The following is a 21,916-nucleotide window of genomic DNA, read 5'->3' as shown; positions in this document are numbered from 1 at the left end:
GAACAATGTTAGGATTATCTCTTTTGTTATATCTTTCAAGGAATCTTGTCTGATTTTGACATTCATGGAAGCTGCTTTGTTGGAGGAGAATCTTTAAAGTGACATTTGACTTTAATGAACTATTTTTTTTTTAAATAATCAATAGACAATGAAGTCTGTGCCATTTATGTGTGGGATCTTATAGTCTCTATATCTTTAAGTTAGTTGCATGACTATATAACTATATTCTGCTGTTTGCAGAAGTCTGTCTGTTCCCTTCTTATAACTTTATCAAAGATCTCCTCAATATATATATAGCTTATCCCTATGAAATAGGAAAAATAGGCATAGAAATAGGAATTTATTAATATTTTCTTGGTTACCATTTTACATAACAAGGTGCATAATTTCTCCCCAAGCATTTGGTATCTTCCCTCCTTTGGGATATCTTAAACATCAATTCCTCAATGCTCTCAAAATTTGTCAACTTGAACAGACCTTTTTTGTACATACTTAATCATGTTCATTGCTTTTCCAGTCTTTGTCTTCTTTAATGCCATTTCAGCTTCCTCATATATTACATTGGGGACTGTGGTATTATAGTCCAAATGTCATGACTTCACTCCCATCAATTGAAAAAAGAGTTTGTTGTAGAAACATTACAGACTTCTTCCTTTGTGGGGAATCTACTAATTGTCTTCTTGTTTTATCCTTAACTATTTTTCAGATGATTTCACTTGGGTTTCTTGCCAAATTATCTGTAAAGTTATTCTTCCTTCATTGCTCTTTCCCATTTTTTTAAGCAATATTACTCATAGACTTCTAGCATTCTCCTCTGTAAAATTTTAGCAAAGAGTTTATATGCCAAATCAGTGTTGCCTTTGGTTGCCACATTGTTTCACTTGGCAAGGAGATCAAATGTTTGTGATAAAGGCAGTTTCTGGGCTCTTTTTTTCTCCTTGTTGTGGTGATTGTTTTACATTGGTTAAACTTCCTAAGCAAATGGGGATAGTACGTGTTGATGTCAGTTCTTCTATCATTTTTTTTTGTTTTAGCACTAATTATTTCTTTTAATGCCAATAAAATTTCATATCTTCCTAGTTTTTTTTTCTTTCTTCATATTTAGTATTGATTCTGATCTTTGTTATAGCAAGTTATTTATTTTTATTATAGCATTTTATTTTTCTCCCAGTTACATGCCAAGAGAATTTTTAGCATTCATTTTGACAAGATTTTGAGTTCCAAATTTTTCTCCCTCCTTTTTTCCCTCCCTTCACTACCCTCTTCTGAAAGTGGTAGGCAGTTTGATATAGTTTATACATATATATATATGTATATATATATATGCACATATACATATACATATATATGCTATCATGTAAAAAAGTATTTCTATATCAGTCACAGTTGTGAAAGAAGAAATAGATAAAAAAAAAAACCGTGAGAAAAAATAAAGTGAAAAAAATATACCTCAATCTGCATTCAGAGTCCATCAGTTCTTTATCTGGATATGGATAACATTTTCCTTCCTGAGTCCTTTGTACTTCTCTTGGATCATTGTGTTGCTGAGAAGAGCTGAGTCATTCATAGCTGATCATCACACAATGTTGCTGATACTGTGTACAACATTTTCCTGGTTCTGCTCATTTCACTTTGCATCAGTTTGTACAGGTTTTCCTGAAGTCTGCCTGTTCATCATTTCTTATTGTACAACAGTATTCCATTACATTCATACACTGTAGCTTGTTCAGCTCTTCTCCAGGTGATGGGCATCCGCTCAGTTTCCAATATTTTGCCACCACAAAAAGGGCTATGTGTAGCTCATGTAGGTCCTTTTCCCTTTTTTATGATCTCTTTTGGATACAGACCTAGTAGTGGTATTGCTGGATCAAAGGGTATGCAATTTGGTTGCCCTTTGGGCATAGTTCCAAATTGCTCTCCAGAATCGTTGGATCAGTTCATAACTCCACCAATAATGCATCAGTGTCCCAATTTTTCCTCATCCTCTCTAACATTTATCATTTCCCTTTTTTGTCATATTAGCCAATCTGAGAAGTGTGAGATGGTATCTCAGAGTTGTTTTAATGTGCATTTCTCTAATCAAAAGTTATTTAGAGCATTTCCTCATTTGCCTATAGATAGCTTTGATTTCTTCATCTGAAAACTGCCTGTTCATATCCTTTGAACATTTATCAATTGGGGATGTTATAGCAAGTTGTGGTTTGATTGTACATAGACATCTGATTCAGAAATGTCTCTCACATAAGTAATGACTTGTTTCCTATCTGCTATTTGTATAACATACCAGTTTTTGTGACATTATTCAATTTCATTTATGAGTAGTTTCTTCTCATAAAGCAAAAAAAAAAACACAGTAGAAGGTAAACCAATTTAAATCAAATTTGGCAAAAGACCCAACTAAGTGAAGAAATCCCAAGAACGTTTAAAGATGAAAATGAAAATAGGTCTACAAACAGAAGAAAAATGGAAAAGATTTACAAAAATCAATTTAACAAATTATTTTCTTCATCAAGGATAGTGGAATCATGACATATAATTTCCTAGCATTACAGTTCCTGTATGCTTGTAGAGGAGTTTAAAATGACATTAAAGAGAACAAAAATGGAAAAAGTAGTCAGGATGAACCAAGTATGTATAAAAGGAAAATTGCTAAAGACATTACAATTATTAGGGCACTAAGGGATCAATTCACAAGCAGGGAATATTTCATGAAGGGAAAGACATTAAAGGCATGGGAAAAATTGAACCTTACTAATGCCAAAAACAAGGCAACCAAAAAAACATCAATAACTCCTAATCTGTAAACCTAGTCTCTTCTGTATACAAGATTCTTACGAAAATAATTTGTACACAAATGGACAGGACCCCAAATGAGTTTCAGAAGCAGGCTTCTGAAAGTGATATTCAGTAATGAAGCACATCTTTACTGTCTTGAAATTAACTGAAAGATTTGGGAAATGTAAGATTACATTGTGCATATCATTTGTTGATTATGAAAAAAAATTTGATTGAGTAGAACAAAATGATTTTTTTTTCAATAAAGTTCTTCCCATTTATACATCTAGACCATTCAACATTTCTTGGAAGACACAGCAACAATGACAACAAATCCTGTTTAATTATTTTCTGACAATAAACATTAGGTGATATATGAAGCAGGAAGATACACGTTCATCAAAAGTATTTGTGACTGTGTTGTCCTTCTCCAGATCCTCTGGTTTGTGGATGACATTATGCTGATTGCATCAAGTCCTAGAGCCTCTCAGAGCATCTTGGAAGAGACTTATAATTACTCAAACGAGTTTGGCTTGTTTTTTCACACAAGAAAGGTCAAGTAGGTGAAGAATGTTTAGTTAGACTTTGATATGAGTTTGCATGGACACCTTATAGAGCTTATCTATCTATCTATATAGCTGGGACAGACAATACATATGAACGAGTTGGGCCTGGAGTTGAAAAGGAAGAAGAAAGCAATCTGGACTGCTTTTGAGAGATTTCAAAACTCCTTTACTAGCCCTAAGCTTCATATGAAAGCAAAGACTCATTTTTTAAATAGCAACATTCCACCAGTATTGCTATATGACAATGAGACACGGAATATGACTTCTTCCAAGTGAATGGTGAGCAAGCTGCAAAATATAACCAGTGAAGAATTCCAGAAAAGAAAATAAAAGTAAAGGGCATCATAAAGAATTGTATGGCAGGAAAAGAAGATAGATTTAAAATGTGGTTTGAGTAAGGGGTGACAGGTGAATGGCCAGAGTGCTCCTTCATAGAGCCAGGAAAAAATGAAGAAGAAATCAGCAAGCTGGGTAGATGCTCTAAGACATACTTTTGGGAGGCAGTGGAAAAGGGTCCCAGAGGATGGGCTGGTATGTATGGGTTTTTGTCTACATCATTACAAGGAATTCCTAAATGGATAAGCTCACACATCCATTAGAGTACTTGTATATTTATTTGGTCCTCACCATGTCCAGTGCTTCTTGACTGTCTTGTTAAAGAAGATTTTCATGATGTATAGGCACGAGACCTAAAGCCTTTAAGTCTTTCTCACTTACTACTCCTGAAGAGCATTTTTCATAATCCTTGGCTATGTCCACCTTTGCACTGAAACAACTGGGTATTTAATTACATATTGACTTAATAAAGGATTATATGGAGTTCTTTGTAGAATTTTGTAACTTTCTCATCTTCTGTAACAGATGTTGACATATAGGATATAATTATCCTCATGGTGGTCTTTGTCTTATCATAACCACTGACTGAAATAAAAGATTTCCAATGATCTCATAAAATGAGATTGATTGTTGTCTTTGCATAAATGATAAAACTGAGTCTACCAAGTGTAATTTGCCTCTCCAAGGAGAACCTGTGAACCATCTTTCAATTTAGCTGAAACTTTTGCTTTCTGGCTTCATTATGTTGAGAATGTCAAAACTGATATGATATTGGACAAGTATCTCACATTCAAAGGACAATAGGTAAATTAATATTTATAAATAACTCCTAAACTGTATGATTCTTAATGCTCTCTGACTTTTTTCCCTACCTCTTTGCTACCATCACTACAGAAATGAAAGGTGGTTGAACAGGGCCAAAGACAATTTTGTGTTATTCTTTGTTTTGGTTTGGTTTTTTTTGTTGGTGGTGGTGGTGGTGTTTTTGCAGTTTTTTTTCTTTTTAGGCAATTGGGGTTAAGTGACTTGCCCAGGGTCACACAGCTAATAAGTGTCAAGTGTTTGGTCTGAGGCCGGATTTGAACTCAGGTCTTCCTGACTTCAAGGCTGGTGCTCTATCCACTGTGCCACCTAGCTGCCTTGTTATTCTTTGTTTTATGGGTTGTGGTGCCCGTGTGGGCAGACTAGGTATTTGTGTAGATTGGCCTTCAGAAAGGAGACATAATCTGTCACTGGGACCATACTTAAAGCTTTTTCAGTATGGCAAAATCTTCTAGAACTTGCATACTTTGAGGCATAGTCTTTGTAAACTTACAGTCACTTCCATGCTCTGATGAAGAATCATAAGAGTATATGGGGTGTTTAAGGAGGATGAGCCTTCTGTGAGGGCTTACAAGCCCTTTTTAGCACTGCTCATCTACCTGTGCCTCTAAGAAACTGTAACATGTGCAGTGGCCATATCCCAGTAGAACTGGCAGACTAGCCAAACCAGATGGAGGAGAACGAACAAACCTCAAGCCTGTAATGAATTAGGAGATGTCCACTCCAAGCATGTGAAGATTTTCCCCAGCAGAATGGGTGGATGAGAATAATTTGTTCCAACAACAATGAAGGCCACAAAGCAGGTAGTGTGGAGAGATTAGAGCTTAGTCAAACATCGAAGATGCCAAAGTCATCCACTGCATCCTGGGACATCATCAGTTGCCTTGACTTTTACACTGCCACTGGACATTGATGACTCTGGAAGAGAGAGTGAGGCTGATGACTATGCTAATCTGCCTCACTTAAATCTAATTCATGCATGAATCAAGACATTACACCGTGATATCATTGGTTTTCTTTGAAAAGGAAGGACAAACAACAATGATGAGGAATCAGAATAGGATGTTGTAAAAGAAATAGTAATTATAAGTTAAAAATGTTAATATTATTTGTATAGTAGCATTGATCCATCAGTCAATTAACCGATTATGTGTTTATTATGTTCCAGATATTGTTTTAGGCCCTCAGAAATGTCCCTACCCTCTGAGAGGCTATGTTCTATTGGGAGAACATGATATAAAAATATAAGGAAATGTTGACTATATATTGATTAAATATAAAATAGTATATGTATGTATGCATGTATGGTGGCAGGGGGAGGGGGAGGGTGTGCAGCACTAACAACTGAATTGTCTTGAATGTGGCCTTTGACATGATCCTTGAAGGGAGTTATGGGTTCCAAGAGCAGTATTTAAAGGGTCAAAGAGGTGAGGGATAAGATGTTGTCCATGGGGCCCAGCAAGTAGGCCAGTTTGGCTAGGGCTCTAAGTACATAAGAAGAACAATATGTAATCAGACTGGAAAGGTAGGTCAGAGTTGGATTGTGAAGGGGAAGAACAAAGGATTACACTGAGGTTTCAAACCTGGATGACTGCAAAGGAGCTGGTACCCTCAACACATGTAATAAAGTTGGGAATGGGGAAGGTTTGGGTTCGAGTGGGGTGAGGGGAGATAATGAATTCTCTTTTAAACATGTTGAGTTCGAAATGCCTGTGGGAAATCCAGTTAGAGATGTCCAACAGGCAGTCAGTGACAGAAGTCTGCGGTACAGGAAATAGACTGGGGCTAGATAAACTATACTGGGGAGCTGATGAGATTCCCAAGAAAAAGAGTGTAGCGAGAGAAGAGGAAAGGGCAAAAATAAATCAAGGAAATAAAAATAATTTAGAAATAAAATATAAGAACCTTAAACCTGATTTCTATTTTTAAAGTTTTGTCATTTAAAAAAATTTATAGCATTATTCTAGAGGGTTTTGCTTTTCTTGTTGTTTTTGGTTTGGTTGTTTTTTTTTTCAGTAATACAAACTAGGAGAAAAGTCCTTTAAAATTTCAGGGGCCAGGGACCCCAAAAAGTATTATTATCATACTTCTTTATTTAAATATCTTTTCTTTCTTCTTCTTGGAGATCATTCATATATATATATATGTACACATACATATATATGTATATGTATATGTATATGTATATGTATATGTATATGTATATGTATATGTATATGTATATGTATATGTATATGTATATGTATGTATATGTGTGTGTATATGTATACAATGTATGTATACATACAAATATGTATGTATATGTGTACGTTTGTATACATTTACCTGTATATATGTATATCTGGGTGTGTATACATATTGTACATGTATGCACAGTATGTATAGGTGTTATATATGTGTACATATGTATCCTATGAGCCAGATCCATTTATAAGTTATTTCCCTCAAAAATGGTGTCATCTAATTGGATGTCTTATTGTAATCTTTTTCTGGCCCCAAATCTATTTCTATAGATGGTTTCCTTTGTGAGGAATTTGCTTCACATTGTTTTCTTCAGTCTTGTGTCATTCCCCTTTATCAGAGTACTATATACAGCCTGGCCTGACCTAGTCAGCTATGGAGTTGTCAATAACAGATGACCTATGTAGGTGAGGCCACTGATAGATCATAACTTTGTATTTAAATGTCACCCAATATAAGAATTAGTACAGAGATTTTAAAAGAGGTCTGTAGTCAATGGGTAAATGGAAATTCATACCCCACTTCCTCTCCTCATGGGAGCTACTCCTTTATCAATTTCTGTGTTGGTGGGATTGTTGCTATTGGATTATAGCATTGTAGATTCAGGACATTTGACGACATCTAGTCCAACCTTATTAGGAAACTAAGTTTATTAGGAAAGGTTATTAGGTAAGTTTATTAGGAAACTTATTAGTGGTTACCTGATATGCTTTGTGATGGGTAAAATCTGAAATAAATAAAGAAACAATGGTTTGAGTTTCTGAGTATATCAATGTATTAAGCAATGCATGTGAATTGCGCAATAAATCAGGACCAGGCCTCTTCAGCACTGGTCCCTAAATTTAGGGAAAGACAGATTTTTATGCATTAAAAGAAAACAACAGCAAATCAACCCGCATATAAGATTAGGTAATCTGTTTCCTAATTAGAGGAAAGACTAGGGGTTTTCTGAGTTGGGAGAAGGATGAATGAGTTTTGAGAACTGGGAGGGGGGGAAAGTGAGCAGGTGAACTTTTTCAGATGTGAAACGGGATGTCTGTCTTTGAAAACTGTCAGACAGATACTTTAAAATGAGAAAATAATTTCCTTTTCTTTACAATTATCAATGCATTTTACATGTAAAATCCTTAATCCAATTTTGAGAATTTATTACTAAAACATAATCAAAGCCTGAATTTCCATACTAGATACATTTAGAAGTCAATTATATTCATGTGTATATAGTCTAATCTTGTTGCTTCCTCAAAATTTACAGTTCCATTTAATTAGAAAACTTTTACATTACATCTTCATCTTATTATGTTGTCTAATTCCTCTTTTATGAGGATAGCATAATTATATTATCATTTTTCTACAAATACAAATTAAAATTGTAAGATTTTTCTATGCTTGCATTCTATTAAAGTAACTCAGAGATGTTCTGATATTAATCTATTAATTAATAGATTTAGTATTATACTTACAAAACCTCTACTGCTCACTTACTCTGATTATATAAATTTGCTACAAAAAGAAAAGGAGAGACATAGTTATAACAATGTCAAGACCATTCCCTCAAGGGCACAAACTGACCTGACAGAGATCATAAGGGAAAACCCCCTTATTCCCTTTGTTTCCAGGCATAAGTCATGTCTGATAGCCAGTCAGATGGTAATGCTCCACATTATTCACAAGCTATCAGAAGTCAGGCTCAGGATTAAGCAGGTGGATAAATTTCCTGTTCAGAAAGGAAAAAGCACAATGGGGAAACTGAGCCAAGAGGATCTTACCTTCGGCCTGCCAAGGTCATCCCCTCAACTTTTCCCAGGGACAGACATCCACCTGTAGGAGTTTTCAGACTGTAACACATGCCATTTTCTCTGACTAGTGGGCTAGTGGCTTAATAACATTTCAAACAACCATACCTGAAATCAAACTCAAAACAATATCAGATTACAGTACCATGAGAGTTCACTTCAAATAGCAAAATTTCACTAACCATAACTTAGGGCTTGAATATTATTAGTTTTTACATGTTTCCTTAACAGTTACATGGCATTTATCTTTTACTTATAAATCAAAACTAACCACATTATGGGTTTTAAGACATACAGTGAATACCTGATATTTGACTCATAGTAATATATTGAAGTTACATCTTTAAACCATCCTATATATTTTCTTAATTTTTTACAAATGATAGCCAAAAATTTTCCAATGAAAGCTCACTCTCTATTATAGGAAACTCATAAATTCTCCTCCTTTGACGAGGAGTGAGAGATGGATTCCTGTTTTCTCAGTTTAAGGTTCTTAAACTTCAGTACTTTAGAATTTTACAAGATCTTACAAACCTGGATAAACACAAAGTCTCAAGGACCTCACAGATGAGGATACCTTGCAGGGTCTGTGCAACTTTCCCCCCAAACAATAAGTTGTTGTTGTTATTATTATTATTATTATCATTCATCATCATTATCATTATTATTATTAATATTAGTGTTGCTGTCATCTGTTTTAAAACAAAATATACCCAATTAATTATTTATCAGTTTTCAACATCTATTTTTAACCACATTCTTTTAACAGCTCAATTTGTAATCTAACAGCATCCAGATTAAAAGAGAAGTTATTTAAAATAATGTTTTCCCACAGTATTTCTGACACAATATCATGTATTTAAAACATGATGCAAAACTTATTTCCAGACACATGATGTCAATTCAGCTGATTGCACTTCTAAATTATCTTACATAGAAAATCATTCATTTTATCACCTTTGGCATTTTATACTAATCACATCTAAAACCCAGTACAAAGTCACCATCTCATACAATCAAAGAAGTAATAGCAATAGTTAACATTTATATAGTGCTTACCATAGGCCAAGCACTATGTCAAGCACTTCACAATGATTTTATCATTTGATCCTCATAACAACCCTGGGGGGAGGGGTTATGATTATCATTTTCCTCTTTATAGATTAAGAAACTGAGGTGCCTCCACTTTCTCTCCTTTCACTCACTTCTTTATTTCTTACTATTCCACTTCTAACTGTCATTGAACCAAAAGTACTCTCTCCAAAGTCATCGATGATTTTTTAATTGCTGAATTCAATGGCCCTTCCTTAATCTTCATTTTCCTTGACTCCTCTGCAGTCTTTCACATTGTTGATTACCCCTTCTCTTTCATACTCTCTTCTCTTGGGTTTTCAGGACACCACTTTCTCCTGGTTCTCCTTCTGATTACTCCTTCTCAATCTCCTTTCCTGAATCCTCTTCCAGGTCATGCCTTTTAACTATAGGTATCCCTGTGGGAACCATAGGGTTTTTTCCTGGGCCCTCTTCTCTTCTTTTTCTATACTACTTCACTTGGTGATCTTATCAGCTTCTAAAAAGAAAGAGGTTACTGTTCTATAGTTCTCTACCCATTGAACTGGAGAATTACATTCAGTTCTAGGTACCAGTTTAAGCATGATATTTATAAACTCAAGAATGTGCAGAGAGTAACCAGAATGGTAATTACAGGCTACATCATATGAGGATTAGTTAAAGCAACTATGTGTGTTTAGGATAGAGAAAGAGAAGACTTGGAGAGGATTGAGAGAAGTGACTATTTTTCTATTATATTAATAACCAATTATTAAATTAGGATTGAGGTTTTTCCTTTCTATTTCTTCATTTAGGGAACAGTCCCTATAGGTCATTTAGCCATTGTCTGAAGGACAAGGCTAATAGGTGAGATTAGCCAAATCCTCTAGGTACATGCTCTACAATCTTGGTTGGGACCCTACACAACTAGGAGACCTTACTTTTGTTTAGAGTGATCAGCAAAATCTAATCTAGATGCATTCCAGCCCTCCACTGCAGTCCAGGGAACTCAGCTCATGAAAGAGAACATGAACCGGAGTGATCTGATTAGAGATGAATTTCTTTGTCCAAATTGCTGGAGGTGAATGAGTCTCATGATCAAGTCACATTCTCAGCAGGAACTAAAGACCTTTAGTCTCTTTCCTCATTAATATGCCCACACTCCTCATTAATTATTCACCAGGCAGGGTTGATTTTCACTTGTTAGGGGAACCTCCTTTTTCAGAGGTATTTAAGCATTCAGGGATCTTGATGGCTTTATCTTTGGTTACTGAGAGAAACCACTGATCATCAATTTATTGCTTATTAGCTAGCCTAATTAGTAAATTAATGATTAATTACCCAGGAACTCTGTCTCTCAAGTTTTTCATTCATCTCAATATCATAGCTGTCTCCAAGTATTTAAAGAGTTCTCATGTAGAAGAAGGATTAGACTTGGGGTTTTTTTGGACCCAGAGAGCAGAACTAGGTGCAATGAAGGCCGATTGAGGCCAAATGTCAGGAAGGACCTCCTAACCATTAGAACTGTCCAAAAGTGGAATTATTATCTCGAGAGGTGATGGCTTCTTCCTCCTTGGAAGTCTTCAAGACAAGTCTGGATGGTCACTTGTAAGGTACATTATAGTATGGATTCCTTTGGTATGTGAGTTGGAGCAGATAACTACTGAGGTCCTTTCCAGCTCTCAAACTGTGTAGGTATGTGTGCAGGTAGCCTCTCTAGCTTGGAAGGACCTGGAGCCCTTGTGCTTCAGGAACTCAGAGGTTCAGGAACCCTAAGGTACAGTGGGTGAAGCTATGAATTGGTCCAACCATTCTGGAAAGCAATTCATAGTTAAGCTATGACTCAAATTACACAAAATCCATATCATTTGACCTAGTGATCCACTGCCAGAGGCATACTCCAAGGAAGTCAAAGAAAGAAAGGTCCAACATAGACTAAAATATTTACAGCGGCACTTTTGGGAATAGCAAAGAACTGTAAACAAAAATGCCCTCTGATGTGGGAAGTGGCTAAACAAGTTGTAGTAAATTAATATAATTGAATATTACTATGCTTTATGATGAATATGAAGAGAAAAAGGAGACATGGGAAGACATATAAAGTGATATAAAGAACAAGGAAAACAATGTATGTAATAACTACAATGTAATTGCAGTGAACACTATTGTCTGAATGAACAATACAATAAGATGAATATTTATTAAGCACTGACTATTGCCAGGCTCTGTGCTAAGCACTAAGTATACAAACAAGAAAAAGAAACACAGTCTCTGCTCTCCAAGAACTTACTATTTCATGAGAGAAGACAGCACACAAAAGGAATTTGAAAAGGGGATGGGAGTGGAGGGTACCCAGTGAAGGGAATGATGATGGTGAAATAGAGCTGGGAAATGAAGAGTTGGTTGAACTGCTGGGTCTGATTTAAATGGAAGATTCAGGAAGAGTTTTTTTACTTTGTCCTCCAGCCCTAACAAAAAGAAAAGCTTACAACAGTTTCTATAAAGCATTTGTTTCATAAGATTCACTTTCAAATTCAGTATATTCACTGAATGAATAACTGTCATTCACTCTTGGCTGCCTTACATCTGTGCTTGTTACTTGGGACTTTGCTCCTAGCCATTGTGTCTGGCTGCAAAATCTGGCACTCAAGCTTCTGGACAATAACAACAACAACAACAAAAACAACAACAATAATAATAATAGCTAGTATTTCTATAGTACGTATTATGTGTTGGACACTGTGATAAGCACTTTACAAATATTATCTCATTCAATTCTCACACTTACTTTGTAAGGCAGGCACTATCATTATTCCTATTTTACAGTTGAGGAAAATGAGACAAAGATTAAGTGACTTGCCCAGTGTCACTCAGCTAATAAGTATCTGAGGCCAGATGAGCTCAAGTCTTCCTGATGCTAGACCCAGAGCTCTATTCTTTGTATCACTGAGCTGCCCCTAGTTGCTGGATCTCTAGTAGCTGACCATTTTGACCCTTTTAACTAACCTCACATAGCTGTAGCCATCTCCAACTCCTTCACCTAAAAGAAAGAATAAACACAGGGGCAAAGAACAGAGCCCCATATTCATGGGCTGCATGACAGTCAGCCAATCAATGCTTATTAAGCACCTGCTATGTGTTAGGTACTGTACTAAGTACTGCACTACGTGCTGAAGACATGTTAGTGGCATGTGGGAAGGGTCCAAGGCCTCTCTCCATTCAGAGGCTCACAGCATCCAAACAGGCATCCAGGAGGAAAAGAGAAACAGCAAGATACTTATTTTAGACAATTAATACCTTTGGTAGGCACTGCAGTTGCCATGAAGATCAGCGGACCAGAACCAGTTACAAAATATCAGCATAGGCTTTAAATTATACTCCACTCTTCTCCACCATGCATATCCAACCAGCTGCCAAATCTTGATGTTTTTATCTTTACAACACCTCTCCTATCAGACCTTTCCCCTCCAATCACATAGCTACTGCTTTGGTTCAGACCCTCATTAACTCTCACATAGATTATTGCCATGACATTCTAATCAAATCACACTCATGACAAAGTACTTAGGCCTAAATCCAACTGTGTGAATCTACTACTCAGTCAACTCTAGGTTTCCTCTTCCCTCAAGGATAAACTCCTTTATTAAACTTTTAAAGTTTTGTACAACCTGTTCCCCATCTATTTTTACAGCTTCATTGGGCGTTATTCCTTCTCCTACACTCTAAGACAGTCAAACTAGCCTTCTCCATGTTCCTTACACATGACACTCCATATGTCACTATTAACTCTATTAGGTGCCCATCTACATGGAACTTCTGGGGAGGGTGAGAATGTTGCTGTGGTACAATGCTGATGTGTTGCAAAACTCCTTCAGCATTTCCTATGATAGATATGCAGACTGAATGAGGGCAGGGACTTCTAAAATGCCACCTTTTTCATGTGCCAGGTATGGCTGGTAGAGGCATAAGCACAGTTTTAACATTTCATGCATATATATATATATGTATGTATACATACATATATATATATATATATATATATATGTATGTATACATATATATATATATATATATATATATATATATATATACATGATAGCTTCATTTAAAGAGATCAGACTTTATAAATGCTTGTTTTCATGACAAAATTCTTTTTTGTTTTGTTTTTTGTTTTGTTTTTGCTAGGCAATGGGGTTAAGTGACTTGCCCAGGGTCACACAGCTAGTAAGTGTCATGACAAAATTCTAGCAGGAAGCAATGTTTGACATATGGAACACATACCAACTCTCTAAATGTCACAAAAGTAAAAATATTCTTGTTTTCTGTGGTAGTCTTTATTACTATTTTTTTTTTAGTTATTGATAACATAGCACAGCAGCAAAGATTACACATCAGTAATGTATTATAATTTTTCCCTCTGGAATCTCATATCATATAACTTAACTGGATTGTTGCTTCAGCCTCTTCTCAAATATAGAACAGCAGTCCCCTATACCCAGTGTATATAAAAAACATTGCACTGAATTAAATCTATATTTTACATATATCATTAGCAGCATTAGCAGCAGATAAGGTTTTATCTAGGCTTTCCATAGTCATTGTTCTACGTGGTTAAATACTTTCAAAACTTGCATGGATTTTCAGGAACCCAAAGTTTTCTGTTTTTTTTTTTGTTTGTTTTTTGGTGAGGCAATCAGGGTTAAGGGGCTTGCCCAAGGTCACACAGCTAGTAAGTGTCAAGTGTCTAAGGCTCGATTTGAACGCAGGTCCTCCTGACTCCAGAGCTAGTGCTCTATCCACTGTGCTACCTAGCTGCCCCTAGTTTTCTGTTATTTCTACAGCTCCCTTAAACCAGGAAGAGATCTGGTGGAGTTCTTAGATGTCAACTAAAACTACCATGGTACTAACATAATCATAGTCACTAAAAAGACCCACAGACCTGTTGCTCATTGGTGGTAAGCTATTTTTAGAAACCAGAACTGGACAGAATTTCATTCTGAATTTGAATTATTGAGTAATTTTCTAGTATATGTGAACTTTTAAGGAAATTTGTGTCTGTAACATCATTTTTTTTTTTATTACAGAACAGGCCTTTTAAAAAATTGGAATATCTTTTTCACACACTCGGCTAACAAAGAATTCCACATCCTAAACACCTTGTAATTATCAAAAAGTTTCATGAATAGTAGCAATTGTTCATTGTGAGAGCTAAGAACATCCATATATATTTTAATTTATCATCTCCCACAAAGACCTACTCTTGGTTCCTCATTGTGACATGTCAGTGACTATATTATTGTCATTTTTTTTCCCTTCCTGAGGTAATGGGAGTTAAGTGACTTGCCCAGGGTCACACAGCTAGTAAGTGTCAAGTGTCTGAGGTCAGATTTGAACTCAGGTCCTCCTGACTCCAGAGCTGCTGCTCTATCCATTACACCACCTAGCTACTCCAGTGACTATATTCTTCAAGGCTATGTCAATGGAGGACAAACACTGGCAGGCGTTACAAAGCCAGAAAAGCTTCTGGCATGTGCCTATTGGCAGACTGCCCATTGTCCATGGACTAGCAGGGGAAACTGTGGAGAGGCTCCTCAATTTAGTCTTAGGGTAATTAACTTTTGAGTCATAGTGATTCTTGGAGACAGTATGCTAAGTTATAGAGGGGCTTTAGCCTTTAAAATGACAATTTCCTGAAATATAAACTATATTTTAATTGTCCTCTGAGGTGAGTGAGTGCCTTATTCATTGTCATTGCTCTATACTTCTGCTCAGTCTTTTTAGCCTACTCTTATTCCCTTGAGGCTGCAAGGGCTTTTTGGGGAGCCAAGAGCATAAGGAACTCCTAATGATGATGCTGATGCCGACTGGCTGGTATTTCAGCTCAGTCATTTTTCAGTCATGTCTGACTCTTCATGACTCCATTTAGGGTTTTCTTGGCAAAGATACTGGAGTGGTTTGCCATTTCCTCTTCCAGATCATTTTACAGATGAGGAAACTGAGGCCAACAGGGTTAAGTGACTTCCCCAGGGTCACATAGCTAGTAAATGTCTGAGGTCAGATTTAAACTTAGGAAGATAAAGGCTTCCTGACACCAGGACACCTTGTCACTTACCTACCCACTGGCTGGTATAGATGTGTTATATTCACATAATCCATATATTTGTTATGATTGCCTGTTCCTACAGTTAAGAAGTTGCATGTTGTTTTGAGTAGACCTGCAATTTAATTGCTGTTTGGAAGTCCAGCTAAGGAAACTAATCTATTGGTATAGATCTGCAAAGGTTTTGCAATTTATAGTCTTAAGAGAGTTGCTTGGGCTTGGAGAGATTAAATACCTCTCCATTACATTTCAGAGAGAGTTCTCAAAGTTGGCTCTCTATTTACTATGCCCACATTACCTTCTCAAGTGATTGCGTAGGGAAGCAAAAGTCATCATAACATGAAAATATTCACTAATAAACTAACACACATAAAATTTGTCTCCACTCAGATGTTCCTCCCTGCTCAGCAACTAGCATTTATTACCTGTCTCTTTCTCCCTCCCCTCTACTCATCTTGATGACTTTGCTTCTCTAGGCTGATTTTGTAGGCACTTCAAAAGAAAGTGATTGGAATATCAAAGGATTATGAGAGGCCCTTGGGGGAGAAGGACAAACCCTTGAATATCTTCACAAAAATTACCATCTTTATGATCATGCTGTGAAAGTCAAACATGTAATGAAGGATGTCATAATAGTGCCATCATATGATTTTGTCAGAAAAATTGTGCCAAAAGATTCAACACAATTTGTTATTCATTCTAAGAACACGTACATATTGCAATTATAACTAAAATGTTATTAAATATATGATTAAAATTAACTTGTTTTCATAATTTTAAGATTCATTTTAAAGATAGGGTCCCATTAAACCCTTCCTCCTGTAATTTTATTATGAAATATTATTCCTATTTTAAAGTGAAATCACTTTAAATAGTCTTTTTCAAGTACCAATCATCCTCGTATAAGAGGACCTCCTGTTATTACAGAACCAGTACTTTATGCATGCCAAGCACAGCTAGGAAGGAATATGTTCAAGGCCTTCAGGAATATTGGGAAAGGTAAATGGGATAGTTGGAGTAGGAATAGGGTGTGGGTATACGAAAAGGGACCTGGGTTTGAACATGAGCAGAGAGAGTGGTGAAATCCTACTTGTGGTCTGTACCTTTTTTCTTTCTGGCTATCTTGACTGAACCATGATTGCCTAAGCAGCTTCAATTATGATGACTCACTAAGCAACTCCCATATTCCTTATTGTATAAATAGCACACAAAATCATTTTCTAGGTTCAAAGTACTCCATGATCTGCATCATTCAAAAACATAACTCAGGCCCTCCCAAATATGATTACTTTTTTTTTCCTCTAGTCAGAGGACAAATTTTAATTCAGACAAAAGACATTTAATGATATGTTATGGTAAGAAACTGCAGTAGGCTCTCCACCTTTCTAATTAATCTAGTGTATATTCTTACAAATATATACAGTAGGGAGAGTAGGCATGCATTAGGATTGTGTATTAAGGGCACATGTCAGAAATAAATGGGCTTAGAGTACATGCAGGGAAGATCATTTCATGATTCCAACATTGAAGAACTACCACTTTTCTGGTGACATCACTGTGCTGATCTCATTGGGCCTGCTCTCTGATTGGTCTCCTTTGGTTACTTAGCTCCTCTTCAGCTGGGCATTGTTCTACTGGTCTCCGTGGCATCACTGACTGATGGTGTGTAGTCTTAGGTAGGTGATGCTCCTTGTTTACCAGTTTCTGGGCTTCATCTCTTCAGGGTCATCTGCTAGTCATCAGCTATCGGTACAGTGGCTAGAACTTCTCCTTGATAAGGGTGAACTCATAGTTCTTTAGGCACAGCCACTACATATCTCTAAAGAAAGCCAGGCAGAGTACCCCTGACCCCAGGCCAGGATTAAGTCTTATTTTCCATACTCATTTGAGGTGAAGATCCTAGCCCTCTCTTCCAGACAAGATTTTTCTAGAGTTAGATGTTCCGAAGAAACACCAGCTTACATTCAAATGAATATGTCAGAACAAGGTGAACTCAGGAGGTAAGGTTATTTTTTTCTACCTACCTAGCCTACATTCTTGCCTTAATTATAGAAGCATTAAGTTGGTTGTCTAGTAGATTGGAAGTTGGGCCTGAAGGCAGGTTCAAATCTAGCCTCAGACACTTGATAGTTATACGACCCCGGGCAAATCATTCGACCTTTGGTTGCCTCAGTTTCCTCAGCTGTAAATTGGGATAATAATAGCACCTACCTGCAAGGGTTGTGGTGAGGGTCAAACAAAATAGTATTTGTAAAGAGTGCTTAACATAGTACTTGGCACATAGCAGGCACTATATAAACGTTTATTCCCTTCCCCTTCCCTACTATGCATATGTCAGCAGTGAAATCTCATTGTTTTGGTGCTATATTTTGATCTGGGAAGAAGCTCATTCTTTTCTTCCTTCTGTCTTGCTTATTTGATACCTATCACTTAATACTGTTGTTTCTCTACCTATCTCCTCTCATTTCCCACTTAATACTTCTGTGTATTGTTATCATGTCATGTGTTTGGTATGTCTAATCTCAACTACATCCAATTCAATTCTTTAAATATTTATTAAACTTCTAGTAAGTACAAGACAGTGAAGATGTGGATTTACATTGGTAGAGGGAGGTCCTTATCTTGGAGTCTCATATATGGATGAAATCATAGGTATAATAGGAAACTGAGAAGAAGAAAATCTTTGGAGTAAATTTCTCTATCAAGATCTTATATCTAAAACATAAAATAAATTGATTCAAATTTGTAAGACCATGCCATTTCCCAATAAACAAATGGTAAAGTATATGAACAGGTAGTTTTCAAGAGTAAAAACACAGGCTACAATTAGCCATATGAAAAAAAAAAGGCTCCCAATCACTAATAATTACAGAAATGCAAATCAAAACAACTCTGAGCTTCCACTTCAAATTGGCAAATATGACAAAAAATGAAAATGAAAAATTTAGAGGAGCTGTTGGAAAACAGTCACATTAATGCATTAGTAGTAGAGTTGGATAACAGACCTTTGTTAAAAATTATTTCTCTTGGTAATCTGTGTTTTGGAGACTCAGAGCTCCACCCTGCCAGCTTTCTGCTTCAAAGTTCTTCAGAAGGACATCTCTGATAACGAGATTGCATTGAATCTTATTTTGGTCAAACTCCAATCCAGGCTTGAATTGATTTCACCCTACTTAGGTTTGGGTGGAGACAGACTTCCAAGATTGGGTGTGGTATTTCCTTTGATGGCAGGCAATATCAGCCCCTGTGGACTGAGTGATCTAAGGACCCACCTATCTCCTAGTATGTCCACCAATCACAGTTGATTGACATCCCCTTGGGAACACCTACTCTCCAAAGGACCCCCGTTGGAGGGCCTAGCTTTGGACTGAACTCCCATGCAATGCATGTCAAGCCACTCTGAGAATTTAAACCATGGACACATGTACCTCAATTTCGTTTGCCTGTTTCTTAGAACAGACTCTATTTCAGATTAGGGTTCATAAGGTTTGGGGTTCACACCTTTTAGAAAGAAATTTGGAGTAAGGTCCCAAAAGTTACTTAATTGTGCATACCATTTAATCTAACTGTACCATTTCTAGTCCTATATCCCCAGAGATTAAAGAATGAGGAAAAGGACCTACATATACAAATAGATTGACAGCAGCTCTTTTGGTAGAGGCCCAAAAAATGGAAACTAAAGGTATCCTGACTTTCAGGGGAATGTAGTATATGAATATAATGGAATATTGTTTGCCATAATAAATGATGAAATGGACATTTCATAGGAAAATGGGAAGACCTATTTGACCTGATGTAGAGTGAAGTAATCAGAATTAGAACAATTTATACATTAACAATGACACTATAGAGAAAAACAACTTTGAAAGATTTTGGAAGTCTGATTAATATAATGATAAAGCAAGAATCCAGAGGACTGAAGATGAATCATGCCATCTACCACTTGTTGGGGGTGGGGTGAGTTAGAGACTTAAAATCCAGAATGAAATGTGAATATTTGGACATAGGCAATATTGGAATTTGTTTTGCTGTGCTATGGTTGAGGGCTTTAAAAAATATTTTTCAGGTAAGGGGATTAATGTGTGAGAGAGAGAAAGAGAGATAGTAAATACTTGTGTAAATTACCCAAGAACTTCAGGTCCAGTTTCCATCTCTATCCCTAAGTACATAGCGTCATGCTGAGCATTGAGGTATATAAAGACACATTTTAAGCATCTTGAGGGCAGGGACTATTTTAATTTTCTTTTGTTTGTTTATTTATTTAAATATTTATTTTTAGTTTTAAACATTCACTTCCATAAGATTTTGAGCTCCAAATTTTCTCCCCATCTGTCCCTCCCACACCCCAAGATTGTGTGCATTCTGAATACCCCTTCCCCTAATCTGCCTTCCTTTGTATTACCCCACCTTCTCTTATTCCCTCCTCCTTCTACTTTCCTGTAGGGCAGGATAGTTTTCTATACCCCACTGTCTGTATATCTTATTTCCTAGTTGCACGTGAAAATAATTTTTAGCATTTGTTTTTAAAACTTTGGGTTCCAAATTCTCTCCCTTCCTCCCTCCATATCCATTCTCATTGAGAAGGCAAGAAACCAACATAGGTTAAAAATGTGCAGTCATGCAAAACACTTCCATAGTAATCATATTGTGAAAAACTAACTGTATTTCCCTTCATCCTATCCCATCCCCATGTTTATTCTATTCTCTCTTTTGGTCCTGTCCCTCCTCCCCCAATCTGCCCTCCCTTCTATCATCCCCCCTCTTATCCTCTTCCCCCATATTTTCCTTTAGGGTAAGATAGATTTCCATGCCCAATTGAGTGTGTATGGTATTCCCTCCTTAAGCCAAATCCCCATGAGAATAAGATTCACTCATTCCCTCTCACATTCCCCCACTTCCCCTCTCCTATAAAAGCTTTGTCTTATCTGTTTAATGTGAGATAATTTACCCCATTCTACTTCTCCCTTTCTCCTTCTCTCAGTATAATCTTCTCTCACCCCTTAATTTTATTCTCTAGATATCACCCATTCATCTTCAACTCACCCTGTGCCGTCTATCTGTCAATAAATCTATACATATGATTTTTTTCCCCCTCCAACTACCCTAATACTGACAAAGGTCTCATGAATTACAAATATCATCTTTCCATGCAGGATTTTAATAAGTCCCTTATGATTTCTCTTTCCTGTTTACCTCTTCATGTTTCTTTTGAGTCTTGTATTTGAAAGTCAAATTTTCTATTCAGTTCTGGTCTTTTCATCAAGAATGATTGAAAGTCCTCTATTTCACTGAATATCCATTTTTTCCCCCTGAAGGATTATACTCGCTTTCGTTGGGTAGGAGATTCTTGGTTGTAATCCTATCTCCTTTGACCTCTGGAATATCATATTCCAAGCCCTCTAGTCCCTTAATGTAGAAGTTGCTAAATCTTGTGTTATCCCAATTGTGTTTCCAGAATACTTGGATTGTTTCTTTTTGGCTGCTTGCAATATTTTCTTCTTCACCTGGGAACTCTGGAATTTGGCTACAATATTCCTAGGAGTTTTCCTTTGGGGACCCCTTTCAGAAGGTGATTGATGGATTCTTTCCATTTCTATTTTACCCTCTGGTTCTAGAATATCAGGGCACTTTTCCTTGATAATTTCTTGAAAGATGAAATCTAGATTCTTTTTCTGGTCATGGCTTTTAAGTAGTCTAGTAATTTTTAAATTATCTCTCCTGGATCTATTTTCCAGGTCAGTTGTTTTTCCAATGAGATATTTCACATTGTCTTCTATTTTTTAATTCTTTTGGTTTTGTTTTACAAGGTCTTGATTTCTCATACAGTCATTAGCTTCCATTTGCTCTATTCTAATTTTTAAGGAAGTATTTTCTTCAGTGAGTTTTTATTCTTCCTTTTCCATTTGGCCAATTCTGCTTTTTAAGGCATTCTTCTCTTCATTGGCTTTTTGGAGCTCTTTTGCCATTTGGGTTAGGCTGTTTTTTAAGGTGTTATTTTCTTCAGTATTTTTTTGGGCCTCCTTTAGCAAGCTTTGATAAGTTTTTCATGATTTTCTTGCATCACTGTCATTTCTCTTCCCAGTTTTTCCTCTACTTCTCTTACTTGCTTGTCAAAATCCTTTTTGAGCTCTTCTATGGCCTGGGACTGATTCATATTTTTCTAGGAGGCTTTGGATGTAGGAGCTTTGACTTTATTGTCTTCTTCTGGTTGTATGTTTTGATCTTCTTTG

At 36.4% G+C, this 21,916-nt stretch overlaps 1 long non-coding RNA gene across 1 annotated transcript; it reads right to left on the bottom strand.

The window, feature by feature from the left end:
• Positions 1–3,094: 3,094 nt before the first annotated feature.
• LOC144455852 (uncharacterized) lies at positions 3,095–12,192 on the bottom strand. Its single transcript, XR_013484658.1, has 2 exons — positions 7,442–12,192; positions 3,095–5,417 (listed from the first exon to the last, which is right to left on the bottom strand). It is a non-coding gene; the product is annotated as an uncharacterized LOC144455852 (long non-coding RNA).
• Between the last annotated feature and the right edge of the window lie 9,724 nt (positions 12,193–21,916).

Source organism: Phascolarctos cinereus, unplaced genomic scaffold (genome assembly GCF_003287225.1).
Source record: "Phascolarctos cinereus isolate Bilbo 61053 unplaced genomic scaffold, phaCin_HiC Scaffold_2;HRSCAF=192, whole genome shotgun sequence".
In the NCBI taxonomy this organism is placed as follows: domain Eukaryota; kingdom Metazoa; phylum Chordata; class Mammalia; order Diprotodontia; family Phascolarctidae; genus Phascolarctos; species Phascolarctos cinereus.
This window is presented reverse-complemented; position numbering and strand designations above follow the sequence as displayed.